Source organism: Cervus canadensis, chromosome 7 (assembly GCF_019320065.1).
Source record: "Cervus canadensis isolate Bull #8, Minnesota chromosome 7, ASM1932006v1, whole genome shotgun sequence".
NCBI lineage: Eukaryota > Metazoa > Chordata > Mammalia > Artiodactyla > Cervidae > Cervus > Cervus canadensis.
This window is the reverse complement of record NC_057392.1, coordinates 56,324,367-56,340,914: the sequence shown is the minus strand read 5'-3', so window position 1 is coordinate 56,340,914 and position 16,548 is coordinate 56,324,367. Positions and strand designations below refer to the sequence as shown.

The following is a 16,548-nucleotide window of genomic DNA, read 5'->3' as shown; positions in this document are numbered from 1 at the left end:
CATAGGCATACAATTGGATTGAGTTTTTATTTGAGTGACTGGTATCATTAGAAACTGGTCTCAAAAAGCTTAGACAGTACTGTAATTTATTGTGGAGTTCCTCCACTACTTTTATGTATAACCTGATAACTTATGATAGCTCTCTGATAAAAATTTAAAATCAGCATTGGACTTTAATGCCCACTTAATATATTTGTCTAAAATTGTAAATTGTCTTTGGAAACTTAAACTAATAGTTTATTGAAATACTTAAGAATCAATATCTCCCTGGGAACATTAAAAAATATGAAAATTCAGAGAACCAAGAACTGTGAAGAATCTAAGATTTTACTCTAATTTCAGCCAACAAGCTAGTCTTCCCCAGTTTCATGGATGTTGGGAGGAAATATAAGATGCCTGGGTCAGAGTCAGTATTCTTCCCAGCAACCCAGCACTTCATCAGTCCCCTATGTGCCAGTGTCCACAGAGTGACACTAAGAGGGTCAGGATGTACCTGCATTGCCCATATAGTGGCCTGCATTGACAAGAGAGGAAACCTGAGTTTAAAGAACACAAATATTTCACAATGAGCAGTAAGACCATCTAACCTTTATACCGGAGGGGGACATTATCATGATGGGCAATAAATAAAACACACCCTTTGCTCTGGAGGGAGAAACAATTTCTATTTCCTCGTTGTTCACTGTACAGACATCTTTGAAAGATAGTCCAGAACAAAGGAAGTCATTGCTTCTGCTCTTAGGATGTGGAGAATCCTGAGAAACCCATGGAGAATGGTCTCCCAACACAGAGATAAATAAACAATGAAATGCATAGTTCCTACATAATACCTATGCATGGTTTTATACATGTATTCTCATTTATGCATGAACACTTTTTTCTTCAGAATACTCAAGATAAAAAAGCATGTGCATGCTTGTTACTCAGTCATGTCCAACTCTCTGAAACTCCATGGACTGTAGCCCATCAGGCCCCTCTGTCCCTGGGATTTCCCAGGCAAGAATACTGGAGTGGATTGCCATTTCTTTCTCCAGGTGATCTTTCCAACCCAGGGATCGAACCTGCATCTCCTCTCCTGCATTGCAGGCAGATTCTTTACCTGATGAGCCATTATATACATAAACATCAAATGATGATATGCTTGATAAAGTTGTTTTAAGACTTGGAGTTTTAAAGCTTAAAGTATTGTTGTTTTAAACTTCGATGACTGTATCGTTGTGTGAGCGCATATGTGCATATCCAAGTTATATTGAGGTTAATAATTTTAAAATATATATATAACAGAGGAGACTTGTTTAGGAAAGGAAAATTGGTGTCTGGGTATATCATTTATTGTCAACATGAAGCAGGTGGAAGTTCTTTTCCTAAATTAAATTCTGACATGGGAGCAAAAATTGTCACACCTCTGTGTGTGCCCTCTCTCCTTTCCCAAGTGTGTCAATATTTATACTGATCCTTGGGGTGCTTTTGAGTACTTCATGATTGTACCCAGGTTCCTCACTGCTATAAACAATTGTATTTTCCACTGTTACCTCTCTATGGCTGTTATATCCATTTTTAATTTTCAGTCACTTTTGCCATTATTTTTATCAACTGTCCAGGCTCTTTGGGCCACCTTCTCATATATCATTTCTACAACTTAACCCCACATTCAGAAGATTTGGGCACTCACAGGATATCATTTTCACCCTGACCATCTTTGTTGCTCCCCAGAGTAACCAAGATTGACTCCCTTATCTCGCCCAGGTCAGCACTTGCCAAGAAAGGGAGTCCAGGAGTGAATGGGCCTGATTTATATGCTGTAGTTTTTTTCCAGAATTGCTCCAGAGTCTTGTAAAAGCTGCCCTTTTTTTGGTCAGCACTTCAATGTTGAAAACGATAGTAAGAGGCAGCATTCCTCCCCTCCTTGGGAACTCAGTGAAGAGTTGTTAATATGAGCGTGCTCTCATGATTGTGAGCCTCTCTTTAGGATGCATGGAAACAGCACACACAGAAAGGTGACACAATGATTATTTGAAAAAAGACTTCTAAAAAGTAGTTTATTTCCAGGTTTGGAACATTCTGCCTGTTAATAATAGCTAGATACACTTCACTGGATAGATTGTAAAAAAAGTTTTGTTTTAAGCCTCCACATACATATAGTAATGCCTTCACTGATTCTGCCATCTTAGATTAGTCAAGGGTGATGTTAAAATATAAATTTCAAAGAAGAAAAAGGAGAAGAGGAGGAGAAAGAGAAAAGGAGAAGGCAGGAAGGAAGGACCAACCCATCGGTTAAAGATTGTGAAAAACCTGGGTTAAAGTGGCCAGAAATACTACCCATACCCAAGAAGCAAGTAGCAGAGGTTACCTCTGGGGAGAGAATGTGAATTACCATCTACTTTTGTTCTTTTGCATTTTGTACCATGTGTATAACTGCCTATCAAAAAATTCATATAATAATGCTCTTCCAGATTATAAGGTCACATACATGATCCTTGAATTACACTTAATACAGATATAACTGCACATGTGCAAATAATGATGGGGCAAAGCTGTTCACGGCAGCATTGTGTGTAATAGCAAATGATGGGAAGTATCTAAATGTCCACCAAGGGGATCAGTGAGATAAACTGCTTACATTCATATAATGAGATACAATGCAGATCCCAGAAAGGATCAAGAAGGCTGTTATGCACAGATATGGACTCCGTATTTCCAAAGTGTGTTAAAAAAATAAAAGATTCGGAAAAGTAAATGAAGCTATCATTTTCCATAAAATAGACATGCATTTTCTTGCTAATGTACTAACAAATATATCTAAAGGATACAGAAGAAGAATAATATTGGTTGAATCTGGGGAGAAAATTAGCTAGCAGTAAGACAAGAGTGCTGAGCGCCGAAAAATTGATGCTTTTGAACTATGGTGTTGGAGAAGACTCTTGAGAGTCCCTTGGACTGCAAGGAGATCCAACCAGTCCATCCTGAAGGAGATAAGTCCTGGGTGTTCATTGGAAGAACTGATGCTGAAGCTGAAACTCCAATACTTTGGCCACCTCATGCAAAGAGTTGACTCATTGGAAAAGACCTTGATGCCGGGAGGGATTGGGGGCAGGAGGAGAAGGGGACGACAGAGGATGAGATGGTTGGTTGGCATAACCGACTCAATGGGCTTGAGTTTGAGTAAACTCCGGGAGTTTGTGATGGACAGGGAGGCCTGGCGTGCGGCGATTCATGGGGTCGCAAAGAGTCGGACACGACTGAGCGACTGAACTGAACTGAAGACAAGAGTAAGAGGATGGCTCGTCACTGTATACACTTTCATACCTTATAAACTTTAAATCTTGTAAATATGTTACCTATTCAAAATTATAAAAATAAAAACTTATAGAAGAGGGTAAGAGTGAAATGTTACCAATTTCAAAAAACCTCTTCCATAGACATTTTATATACCTCCACCAAATTTCAATTGCTATCCAAATAAAATCCATTTAGACTATCTCTGAAATTATCCCAAGACTGAGAAATAGAACATGGCAACTGAACTATTCTGCAGAGACAAAGGAGGAAACCCAAGTAATTTCCCACAGATGAAAACTCTTTTTGATGTATAAGTATACATATACCAGAGTGCTCTTCCTATGCATTTCTTTAAACTTTTAAAATTGTGACATAATTTTAGGCTTACAGAAGAATTATAAAATAACACAGATAGTTCTTGACACCACTGTTCACCCAGCTTCCCCTAATGTTAACATCTTGCATAATCATATCACAATTATCACAGATAAGAAATTAGCATTAGTACAGTACTACACCAGAGACTTCATTCTGACTTCTGTGAGCATTCAAACTATGTTTCAAAACTTACTTGATTCAAAAATCAAGCCATTAAGAACATAAACATTTCTTTCTGTTACACAGCAAAATAAATTGTGGTTTTTGTCTTTAGATTTTAACTTTCATCACAAATATTTTTGCAAATGTTCAGAATAACTAGATAGTATTCTGAAGATTTTTAAATTTAAAGTTAAAGATTTTTAAATATTTGTTTTTGTGTACTACAAGGTGGCCCTAGTGGTAAAGAACCACCTGCCAACGAAGGAGACATAGGAGATGTGGGTTCAGTCCCTAGGTGGGAAGATTCCCTGAGAAAGGGTATGGCAACCCACTCCAGTATTCTTGCCTGGAGAATCCTAAGGACAGAGGAGCCTGGTGGGCTACAGTCTATGGGGTGTCACAGTGTCGGACATGACTGAAGCGGCTGAGCACGCATGCATGTGTACAATAAGACAAACTGAATTCATATTGAAAAAAGTGGCATCTGCAGAATTGTGGATTTGGCTTAAGAGACTTAAATTATGGCCTGAAAGGGTTGCTCATGTTTTATTAATTGATCGTAAGGTTTTACCAGTCAAAAAGTTTGTGAATTATCCACTTAATTGAAGAGGTTTTCATTCCATTCTTGAGTCTATCATGAAAACGGTGGTTCTCAAAGTGCGGTTCTCAGACCATCAGCATTAACTGGGAGCTTGTGAGAACATGCAAATTTCCAGCAATCTGTGTTTTACCAAGCCCTGGGTAATTCTGAAGGTTAAACTTTAAAAATCTCTGATTAAAAGTGTTTTAATGACTAAAAGGAGGGAGGAGAAGGGAGGAACTAATAGAGAACAGAAAATTCTCAGTGGAACATTCAACTGGCCTGCTTGTTAACGGGAAGGTTTGGTTCAAACTTGTCTCCAAGTACTTCTTTTAAATATATTCTTACCTTTGCTATGCATCAGCATTTCACCTTTGATTTGAGTAAGTTGGTTCCAAAGACTATAAAACGAGTAACGCAGAACCTCTAGATTGATAATATTTTCTGCCAGAAATATATTTGATCACTTTCTCACTAGGAAATAACTACAGGTGATCCTCATTTTGCACAGTTCTGATATCCACAGATTTCAGTCACAGTGGTCTAAATTAAGACCTGCCCCCCAACAGCACCACGAAAACTTCAGTTACCAAAGGACATTATCTGCAATGACATAGTACAAACTTCACCGACCTCAAAGCACTAGGGAAATAAAAGATGTGCATCAAGATCTGTAGCCAATCACATCCATTCTTTCAAAGTCTGTAGAAGACTAGTCACCATGAATCTGTTAATTCAGTATGCAGTTGCTGTTTTGTCTTCCAGTGATAAAATCCACCTGACTTATTACAAAAGTGAATGGCGGAAAGAGAGAATTGTTTAAGAAAGATGAAAGTGCAGCCAAAAAAATGAAAGGTGAAATTGGAAATGATTAAGGTGTTTATACCACTGCATCTAGACATGCAGCCAGGGTAATTTTGTGAAGGTGAACTTAATGACATAAATGAGGAAAGTGGTTGTTACACCAAGGATAAAGACGTGCCAGTGAAAGTGATATCTGCAAAAATCTTTACACTGAAAAACCCTCAAAGAGATTTTGCAACATTGAAATCACTAAAGATAAAATCTTATGAGCAAAAATAAGTTGTCAGATTGTACTCCCCTGAGAGCAGAGGACAAGTGGATTGGTGAACCTTTAGGCAGTTAGAAGCTGAAAAATTATGTAGTAAGTTGGAAATATTTTAGCTCAGAGATTATTTTATCTTGTACAAGTTACTTTTGTGGATGGACAATCTAGTCACAATCAAGCCAAGAAGAGGACTATATCCCAGGACACAAGTTTGCAGAAGCTCCAAGAACTGTTCCACTGGCCTAGAGTTAGAGATGTATTTTTATACAATCTTGAGACAAAGAATTTATGGAACCATTGACAGTTCAGCATTGTACATTAAGTTCATCAGAGATGTTTAGTTATACGTATACAGAGTGAGCCTTTGATCAATGTGACCCCCTTTGGGGATTAAAAAGAATATTAATCTTAAAATTACAATGCTGGTGTCTAAAGAAAGAGTCCATTTTTCTCAAAGGTTGATGACATTGTCCTGCTTTGAGGAGGTCTGGTTAATGTATCATGCAGGTGATGCACATTGGGAAATGCCCATCACAAATCAGGCCTTTTTTTTTTTTTTAAATGTTTTAATTCGATTGTCTTGCCATAGAAAAATTTATGATTTTTCCTCATAACATTCATCATCTAAAGTTTGCTTGCTTGATGCTTGTCATTTTAGTAAGTTACTGGACTGGTGATAAATAAATTAATTGTCTTTTTGTTTTCTAAAAGATATAAATACTTGTGAATTTGCTAAGTTAGAAAGGAATTTTGGCTCTTCTCCCACATTTGTGGTAAAGAAGGAAGGGGAGGAGCAAAAGGAGAGGACAAAGAAGCGGAGAGATGGGGAAGCTGGAGAAGAAGACAGGTGCTCTGTTTACCCACGCGCCCATAGTTCTCTACACTGACCACCCAATTTCAAGTACACCTTCAGGAGGGCCCTAAATCCAGAGACCTACTATTCTACCTTTTTTGAAGAGTAAACTTCTAGACTAGCCAGAGTAAAGGAGAAAAAGTTGCCTAACTACATGGAGTAGGGAAGGACTTATTTTTCTTTTTTTCTCATTTAACTTCACATTTATTCTCATTATCTTGAGCTGGGAAAGGAAAAAGTCATTGAGTGTATAGAACTGAAGTATTTTGTCATCTTTCAGATAGAACTGGGATCCAGTTTCTAATGTCCTTTTAAGTTCAGGATTTGAATCAGAGTCATAGGAGGTTGATTGTAGCTGGAGGCTGGGGGGATGTAAAAAAAAAAAAGCAGGGGACAGGAATGTACTTGACCTTGGAGGACTCCTGGTCCAGTGCTCCCATCCGGGTACCTGAGGATCCTCCATGTAGACCATATATGGGGGGTGGGCGGAGAGGGCACAGCAGCTCCCCAAAGGGAGTATGCTTGGCACAGACCTGGGACTGGTATTCAGGAGGTGAGAGGCTGGTCACATGTACACAGGGAGGACCCGAGGAGATACTGTCCAACCATCTGTATCCCAGGATCCTGCGAAGGGACCTCTTCATCAAGACAGGACTGGCTGGGGCTTGCTCCTTGACCTCATGGATACTGGAGCGTAAATCCTGTAAACTTACGAGCTTCTGGAGACACTGTTGCCACTCTTCTTTATGCCCCTGGGCTTGAGACCCTGAGAGATTGCTTTTGGTCACACCTGAGTCTTCCTCAGACCACTTTACTTTCTGGGAATTCCCATTTTTCTAGGAAACTTCAATTTAACAATCACTCTAAGGTTTAATTAACTGGTCTGCTGGCTTTTCTGATCCCTGGGTTTACTTTTCCTCCTTTACTTCTTGTGGGGTTGCCAGTGATTTCAGCCTAAAGTGTCACTTTCTCTGTTTTTATTCCTGAGTTTTCTCTGTAGCCACAGAGTTCTAATCCAGGGTCAGCAAAGAAAGAGCTGGTGTCAGGGGTCTTTTGAGCATGAGCCACTGCCTGTACTGCTTTCTTGGCCCTTGCAGTAAACCTTTCGCTGCTCCAAACCCTGAGTTTTCAGTTTGTTTGACCTCACACAGTGAGGCCAAACATGAACCTCCAGGTTCATGCACACAAACCTGGGTTTGGCCACATTGGCACTTATTCTGAGCTCCTGGAATTCTGCAGAGCCTGGAGGTGACTGAGGGTAGAAATGTGCTTGCTTCTCTCTGCTCTGGCACTTTCTAACTGTTTTTCAACAGACTTTCAACCAGTGTTCATGTTTTAATCTCACATCCCCGCAAGAATACGGCCCTACCAATTTCTTAGTCTTTTGATTGCTCTGCAATATAAATGAAGTTGCTTATCAACTTCAGAGTGGGGAACCACTCTGAATTTAGGACTAAGCTTTCTCCCATCTGCTAATTTGCTCATGATTTTCCCATTTGTTTTCCAATTTAAGTTTAGTGGGCTGTTGTCTCTTTTCCCATTTTCTTGAGTGTTTAAGTCTTTTCAACAAGATCTTTACCATTATTTTAATAAGCTTTCAAGAGATGGCAGAGGTTAACTATCAGCATTCTAACTTTAACCAAAAATCAAGACTTAAATAATATAGGGACAAAGGTCCCCATTTGAAGGAGGAGGGTGGGGTGGAGGAAATGTGGGGCCAACTGATACCCTTAGGAGTCTAACAATCTACCTAGATCCACAAACTATTTAGCAGTTGCCTGAACTGAAACCTCAGTTCCCACTAGTTAGCCTAAGGGATCGCCCAGGGGGACTTATCACTATTCCCTCAAGGAATGCATTCAAATGCAAGCATTTTGAAGTAAATTAGTTAATCTCTATAATCTCTGTACCTTTCAATTCCTCCACATTTTTTTTTGCCTGTAGGAATCAGGGTCAAAGAAGGAAGGCAACTCAAATTGGTGACTGCAGCCATGAAATTAAAAGATGCTTTCTCCTTGGAAGAAAAGTTATGACCAACCGAGATAGCATATTAAAAAGAGGAGATATTACTTTACCGACAAAAGTCTGTTTAGTCAAAGCTATGTTTTTTCCAGTACTCATGTATGGATGTGAGAGTTGGACCATAAAGAAAGCTGAGCATTGAAGAATTGATGTTTTTTAACTGTGGTGTTGGAGAAGACTCTTGAGAGTTCCTTGACTGCAAGGAGATCAAACCAGTCAATCCTGAAGGAAATCAGTCCTGAATATTCATTGGAAAGAGTCGGACAGGACTGAGCGACTGAACTGAACTGATTCATTAAAAGGACTGATGCTGAAGCTCTAATATTTTGGCCACCTGATGTGAAGAACTTATTCATTGGAAAAGACCTTGATTTAGGAAAGATTGAAGGCAGGAGGAGAAGGGGATGACAGAGGATAAGATGATTGGTTGGCATTACCAACTCAATGAACACGAGTTTGAGCAAGATCCAGGAGATGGTGAAGGACAGAAGCCTGGTGTGCTGCAGTCCATGGGGCTGCAAAGAGTTGGACATGACTGAGCAACTGAAGGACAGCAAGGAAAATGTAGTAATTACTCCTCAATCTCTACTTTGTTGAGAGTCTATCCCTCAGTGATTCCTACTGTCTACAAGTATCCCTCTATCTTATCAAATACCTTTGGGCAGATTAATCTAAACTTATATAAGAACGCACTCCCTGACTACTTTTTAACTTCAGCATCTCCTTTTTTAGTTCATTTGATAGATTTTCCTTTCAGTGAGTCTAACAGGTTGAACAGCTAATCCTGAATCAGAGCAAGAAAAACAGGAAGCATTCCACCGAAGGCCCCAGAGTTTCTGCTTTTCCCCTTCTTGGGCCGGACAGGAAGTTAAGTCCAAGCAGTTTTTTGTTGTTGTTTTTAATTTCTTTATTTTGGGCTGCGCTGGATCTTCGTTGCTGTGCGAGGGCTTTTCTCTCGTGGCGAATGGGGTTTACTCGCTAGCCATGGTGCACTGGCTTCTCATTGCCGTGGCAATTGTAGTGGAGCGCGGGCTCTAGGCAAGCAGGCTTCAGTAGTTGGGGCCCATGGGCTTAGTTGCTCCACAGCCTGTGGGATATTCCCAGACCAGGGATTAACTCATGTTCCTTGCATTTGTAGGTGGATTATTAACCACTGGACCACCAGGGAAGTCCCTAGAGCAGTTGTGAGGTGTATTTAGAGTTAAATCTATTAGAACCATTTTTTCCCCCCAAACTTGTACAGTGAACAGAAAGACAGCTAAACACAGGGTCTGGGTTTTTTCAACAACTGAACTGAAGAGACATCAGGTTATAGAGAAAGATAGGTCATATTAAATGAAGGCTATTAAAGTTCAACGACAATTTAAGTGAACAAATTCTATTTTCTATTGCAAACATATTCTGTAGATTAAAGAAACACTGCAAAGTGTTCACTTTGCAAAAGAAGGGTGTTTAAACGTGAATGATCAGCTCAGGAAAAACAAGTAGCAGTGGACATATCAGGACAATTTTGGGTATTTCTTATTGAATGTAACAAGAGACAGAGCCTTATAAATTACAATTAAGTAAGGCTTTTCCTCTGATGCTCTGGTCTGCTTATTCATGATATCACCAGATTGTACACACTTCTAGTTCTTGCCTTCTTAATGAAGAGGATGATGGTCAGCCTAATACTCTGAAAATTTCAAGTATTTAACATAATAGGTTTATTTACTGCACCCCCTCTTCCAAAGCTTATTCAATGACACTACAGCCTATATAATTTCTTTTCTTTGGATCAACTGTAAGTATAAAAATTTACTTTTCCAAAGGATTTTGAAGGAAAAGAAAAACAGAAGCTTCTAGCAAGCAAAGGCGGAGAAAGCAATGGCACCCCACTCCAGTACTCTTGCCTGCAGAATCCCACGGATGGTGGAGCCTGGTAGGCTGCTGTCTTTGGGGTCACACAGAGTTGGACACAACTAAAGTGACTTAGCAGCAGTAGTAGCAGCAGCAAGCAAAGGGCACAATGCCTTGACCACCTTCTCTTTTCAGACTCAAAGGCCTTCCCAAACAGTTAGTGTAACTAGGTCAGGGAACACCAGCTAGTTATGCATCACCTCAGCCTCTCTATGGGAGTCAGGAAGATGGGAGAGTGGTCCCCCCACTTTTTAAGTCTTATTAATATAATTTTAAAAAGCTTTCATCAGAAACAACTGATGATTAATATTTATCTGGCTAGTCACCGATTTTAGCTGGCCTTTCACTCAGAATTCAAAACTGGAAACCAAGATCTAATTTCCCTCTGCCATGGTCTGGCTAATGACTATAGATTTCATAGGTCTACAATCCATCTGAAACAGTGTATCCCAAACAGAAAAGTTCAGATGAACTATATTGATTCACAGTATTTATTTTTATATTTTAGGTAATTATTTTATTTAATATTCATTCATTTGGCCACATCAGGTCTTAGCTGCAGCATGTGGGATCTAGTTCCCTGACCAGGGATTGAACCTGGGGACCCCCTGCATTGGGAGTACAAAGTCTTAACCACTGGATCACCAGGCAAGTCCCCACAGGTAATTATTTTAATCAGTATTAGAAAATACAACAAATTAAACCTGTGATTTAACTCAAGAAAAGTAAATGTAAATTGACTTATAAAAAAATTAGGTAAATAATTCAGATGGTACTCAAGTATGGTAAAAATCATGAAGCCTGAACAGTTGAAGAATGGCTGGATTTATTCCAAGGAAATGAAGTCTTTAAACTGCCACTTCACTTCTATGTCTACTGCACCCCAGCTCCAGATGCACAGATCGGACCTAAGGAGCACCAGTATCCAGCCCGTGCTCTAGGCCCACTCTTAAATGTGGGCAAATTCACCATACAAAATTCACAAACAGCATCGGCAGAAGTAACAGCGCCAAAGCCGTGGTGATATTGGATGGAGCAGTGAACAGGAGGAAACCGCTGAGCTTTGATCTTTAATGTAGTAGGGTTAGGAGAAATTTTATTTTTAAAATGTCCTTTATTGTTTTAAAATTATTGTTGGTGCAACAAAAAAGTAAGATAAAAAATTGCAAGTAGAACTCAGTGTGTTTTACAGTCCAGATAGTTTAAAACAGCTTATTAAAAGCACTCTTATGTAATGACTTACCTGGTGGTCTGGTGGCTAAGACTCCATGCTTTCAATGCAGGGGGCCTGGGTTAGATCCCTGGTCAGGGAACTAGATCCCACAGGTGCAACTAAAGATCCTACGTATTGCAGCTTGCAGCAACTAAGACCTGGTGCAAAGAAATAAAAACAAATATTTTTTTTAAAAGCACCTTTATGTAAATCATCATCATTTTAGTAAATAAAGGCAGGCCTACAAATCCAGAGGACAGAAATGGTCATATAAGCTAAAGGGGACAGACATCAGGATGTATCCTTTTTGAATATGAATAGCAGGAGTAGTTTTAATCTTTAAAAGAAATTTTAAAGAGTAATTTAAACAGCATATCAACATTACAAATCACTACAGGAAATCGATAATATTCCTTGATCTTTGTAATTCTACTATTTATTCTTATTCACTCATTCATTCAAAAATACTTAAGTGCTTACTATATGTGTAAGAAATTACCGCCAGCAGCGAAAAACAAACAAACACTTTGTGTCATTGGTCATTGGTTTGTTTAACCTAAGAATAAAAGAAGCAAAAAAAAAAAAATCATTTTGCCACTTTTGGACTAAAATGCACAACTTCTTAGAAACTTTTCAACTTTATTCTAATAATGTCTTTACTGTCTCCTCTTGGTTCTTTATACACTATTCAAAAAAGCTGATTGGTCATTGTGGCAGGCAGAATAATGTTTCCCAAATATGTCTACATCCTAATCCCCCAAACCTGTGACTATGTTATCCTGCATAGCAAAAGGGACTGTTCAGGTGTGATTAAGTTAAAGGTCCCAGGTGGAGGGATTATTCTGGATTATCCAGGTGGACCCACTGGAACCACAAGTCCTTATATGAGGAAAGGAAGAAGGTCAGAGTTAGAGCAGATGTGACAATAATGGAAGCAAAGGGATGTGGCCAGGAGCCAAGGAATATGGGCAGCCTCTAGAAGGTGGGAAAGGAAAAAACAGATTTTTCCCTAAGACCTCCAGAAGGACCAGAGACAGCTCTGCTGACAATTTGATTTTAAGACTGCCAGGGAATTCTCACTGAGTTTATTTTTGAAGAGTCACCATAAGCAACAATGTACAAGGGTTTCAGTTTCTCCCAACCCTTGCCAGCACTTATTATTTTCTGTGCTGTTGCTGGTTTTCTAAATCATGGCTATTCTAATGGCTGTGAAGTGCCATCTCCTTGTGCTTTTGATTGCATTTCTCTAGTGACCAGCGATAATGAGCATTTTTTTCACATGGTTATTAGATCTTATTTAAATCTTTTGTTTTAGCTGGCTTTCTCTGACACTCTCTGGCACTACCTCTCTATTGCCAGGAGATGAAAGTCCGGTTCCCTACTAGCCTCAGGGGACAGCTGAGGGAGGTGCCCCTTGTTACTCCTGGGCGGGGCTGGGAATTCCAGCTCCCAGGTGCTCTCCACCAGCACAGTGACAAGTGACCTTGTTGCCACTGTGAGATGGCGAGCATGCTGATATTCTGAATTGCCACCACCTCAGTAAGGAGGAAACAGTGCCTTGGTTACTGCCTGCTGGGTATGGAAGTGCAGGCTTCCCTGAGGTCTCTGTGACACCACAGTAGTGGTGGTGGGAATACCAAGGTGCCCCATGATTCTTGTGGGGGTGGAATCATAGGCTTCCCCCTTGGCCTTTGCTGGTGTGGTTGTGAGTAGGACCACAGTTTAGTTTCTTCTTTGGTGTTTGGCTGGAATAGATTATTGTCTGAAGCTTTTCCGTCTCCCCAGAATGCCCCTTTTCTTCAGCTTCTGGATAGAAGGAGCAGACTTTTGCTGGACCTTGTTTTTGATCTGTTGCCTGTTAGCTTTTCTGGGTTGCTGACTTCTTCATTTCCAACTGGGGATACATGACACAAGAGGAAAACCCAGGGAACTTACCACCAAGTCCATCTCCAAGTTCCTAGTTTCTCTACCTCTCAGTGTTCTTGGGTTTGCTGTATATGTAACATGCAGGGGTTTGACTTGTATTAAGTGTAAGAAATAAGGAAAGCGTGTCTATTCTCTCTTCCCAGAAGAGACTAACTAATGTACATGGCATATAACTTATTAACCAATCTTATTTTGGCAGGCATTTAAGTTGTCTCAAAATAATGAGGAAAGGAATGTGCACTGAGGGGAGTGGGGGTGGGGAAGGAGATGACAGGTGGGCAAGAGGGACAGAGTTTTGGGTTCTTGTGCTATTACATGCCCAGTCTAAAACTCTTAACTGGAATTGTTGGGTCAAAGGACGTGTGCAATCTAATTCTTCATACTGCTAAAATAGCCTCAAAAATATTACACTAAACTCCCAACAACATAAGAGTATGTTTTCTCACCAAGTATTACAAAGTTTTGTAATCTTTAATCAACTGACTGAAAATTGTTCTCAAGTTGTTTGTATGTGCTCTTTCACTTTCTCAATTGGATCCAAAGCAAGAATTGTGCCCCCCTTTAATTTTCTTGGTGTCTGCAAGGACCCAGCACTATGTCATATACCATACTAGTTGTTTATTTGTTGTTAATGCTTTCAGCCGGGAGAAATATCAATAACCTCAGATATGCAGATGACACCACCCTTATGGCAGAAAGTGAAGAAGAAGTAAAGAGCCTCTTGATGAAAGTGAAAGAGGAGAGTGAAAAACTTGGTTTAAACTTAACATTCAGAAAACTAAGATCAGGGCATCCAGCCCCATCACTTCGTGGCAAATAGACTGGAAACAATGGAAACAGTGACAGACTTTATTTTCTTGGATTCCAAAATCAAGATGGTTATGGCAGCCATGAAATCAAAAGATGCTTGCTCCTTGGAAGAAAAGCTATGACCAACCTAGACAGCTTATGAAAGAGCAGAGACATTACTTTGCCAACAAAGGTCTGTCAAGTCAAAGCTATGGTTTTTCCAGTAGTCATATATGAATATGAGAGTTGGACCATAAAGAAAGCTGAGTGTCAAAGAATTGATGCTTTTGAAATGTGGTGTTGGAGAAGACTCTTGAGAGTCCCTTGGACTGCAAGGAGATTCAACCAGTCCATCCTAAAGGAGATCAGTCCTGAATATTCACTGGAAGGACTGATGCTGAAGCTGAAACTCCAATACTTTGGCCACCTGATGCGAAGAACTGACTCATTTGAAAAGACCCTGATGCTGGGAAAGATTGAAGGCAGGAAGAGAAGGGGGTGACAGAAGATGAGATGGTTGGAAGGCATCACTGACTCGATGGACATGGGTTTGAGTAAACTCCGGGAGTTGGTGATGGACAGGGAAGCCTGGCATGCTACAGACTATGGGGTCGCAGAGTCGGACACGACTGAGTGACTGAACTGAACTGAATTGAATGCTTTTAGCAGTTTAAATAAAGGATTTGAGCTGATAATACAGAACTCTGACCAAGTTTTATTTCTTCAAATAAAACATAAATTTTCAAGTTTTTTTTTTTTTTTTTTCCAAAGGCATCATCATTTATTCCATTCTTAGACACTGCCATGGTCTCTCACACCTTATAAAAGGTATGGTCCTAGACCAGAGACTTCAGTATCACTGCAAAGAATATATATATATATATACACATATATATACATATTTCTTTTAAAATAATGTTTTTAAAAGCAGGTTCCTGTCAAAGTGCTGTCTGTCATTGTTTAGTTGCTAAGTCGTGTCTGACTCTTGCAACGCCATGGACTGAGCCTGCCCGGCTCCTTTGTCCATGGGGTTTTTCCCGGGAAAGAATACTGGAGTAGGCTGCCATTTCCTCCCCCTCAGGGATCAAAACCACATCTCCTGCTTGGCAGGCAGATTCTTTACCACTGAGTCGCCTGGGAAACTGTTTTGTTTTTAGACTAACTTGAATCAAAATCGCACAGGGGTAATGGCTGATTCTAACACCTCCTAACCTGAAGGATTGGGGAAGATGCTTTGCCACCTACATGTAATATTCTTGCCAAAAATATTGAAGACAAATCTTTAATAAGGAAATGATCACAGAAATTAAAAGTGAGGGACATTCTAAAACTAAGAAACAAAACAAACTGGTCTGGAATCTTCAAAAATGTCAGTGTTATGACAGACATGAAAAACAGCCAAACCAGATTTATGAGGTCATAAGACACACAAGCACACACTACACACACACACAATGTATACACATGTATATGTAATAGAATTTCTGATGAGAAAATCCTAGATATTTGTTTTTAAGGTCACAAAGTAAATTACTGGGACATTTGAGAAATGTTGAATATAGATAGTTTTATAGTTATTATCACATCAACAGTAAATTTGGGAGTATAATGATACTTTTGTGCTTTTATGAAAAGAGTATCATTGTTTTTAGGATGCAGTGCTGAAGCATTAGGACTGAACAGTCTATGTCTGTGACTTTCAGAAGTTAAGAAAACGTCATGGATAAATATGAGAGAAAACAGATGTAGTGAACTGTTAACTGGTGTGACAAACATTTGGCATTTGTTGCATTCTCTTGTAACTTTTCTTTAGGTTTAGAATTTTCCAAAATAAAAAGCTGGCCCCACCTCAGATCAGATCTACTGGATCTGGGTTGGGAGGGTGGAGTCCATGTAATCTGCATTTCAGATAGCTCTTCCTATTGATTTTTACCCATACCATGGTTTAAGATGTATTGATTTGAAGTACAATAAATGTATCTTTATTTCAGTTTTTATAAGGGTAGAGCTAGAAAAACCTCCATATCTTGATTACACAATAGAATTTAATAACCTGGATTAGTGAGTATAAACTTGTCCTTGTTCAACACCCCATTCCATGGTCCTCCTCAATTTTTTCCATTTTTCAACTCTATTAATATCTTTACCTATCTTCACATAGATGGTTTTAAAAGTCATTGTGGAGGGTAATTCCCTGGTGGTCCTGTGGTTCAGTTCAGTTCAGTCACTCAATCGTGTCCGACTCTTTGCCACTCCATGAATCGCAGCACACCAGGCCTCCCTGTCCTTCATCAACTCCCGGTCCTGTGGTTAGGACTTAGTAATTTCAGTGCCAAAGGCCCAGGTTCAATCTATGATCAGGGAATTAAGATCCCACA

The 16,548-nt window shown here is 39.6% G+C and overlaps 1 long non-coding RNA gene across 1 annotated transcript; it reads right to left on the bottom strand.

Annotated features, from left to right (window-relative positions):
* Nucleotides 1–9,225: 9,225 nt before the first annotated feature.
* On the bottom strand, nucleotides 9,226–11,517 carry LOC122444819. The gene is made up of 2 exons (XR_006270357.1): nucleotides 11,486–11,517; nucleotides 9,226–9,430 (listed from the first exon to the last, which is right to left on the bottom strand). It is a non-coding gene; the product is annotated as an uncharacterized LOC122444819 (long non-coding RNA).
* Nucleotides 11,518–16,548: the final 5,031 nt, after the last annotated feature.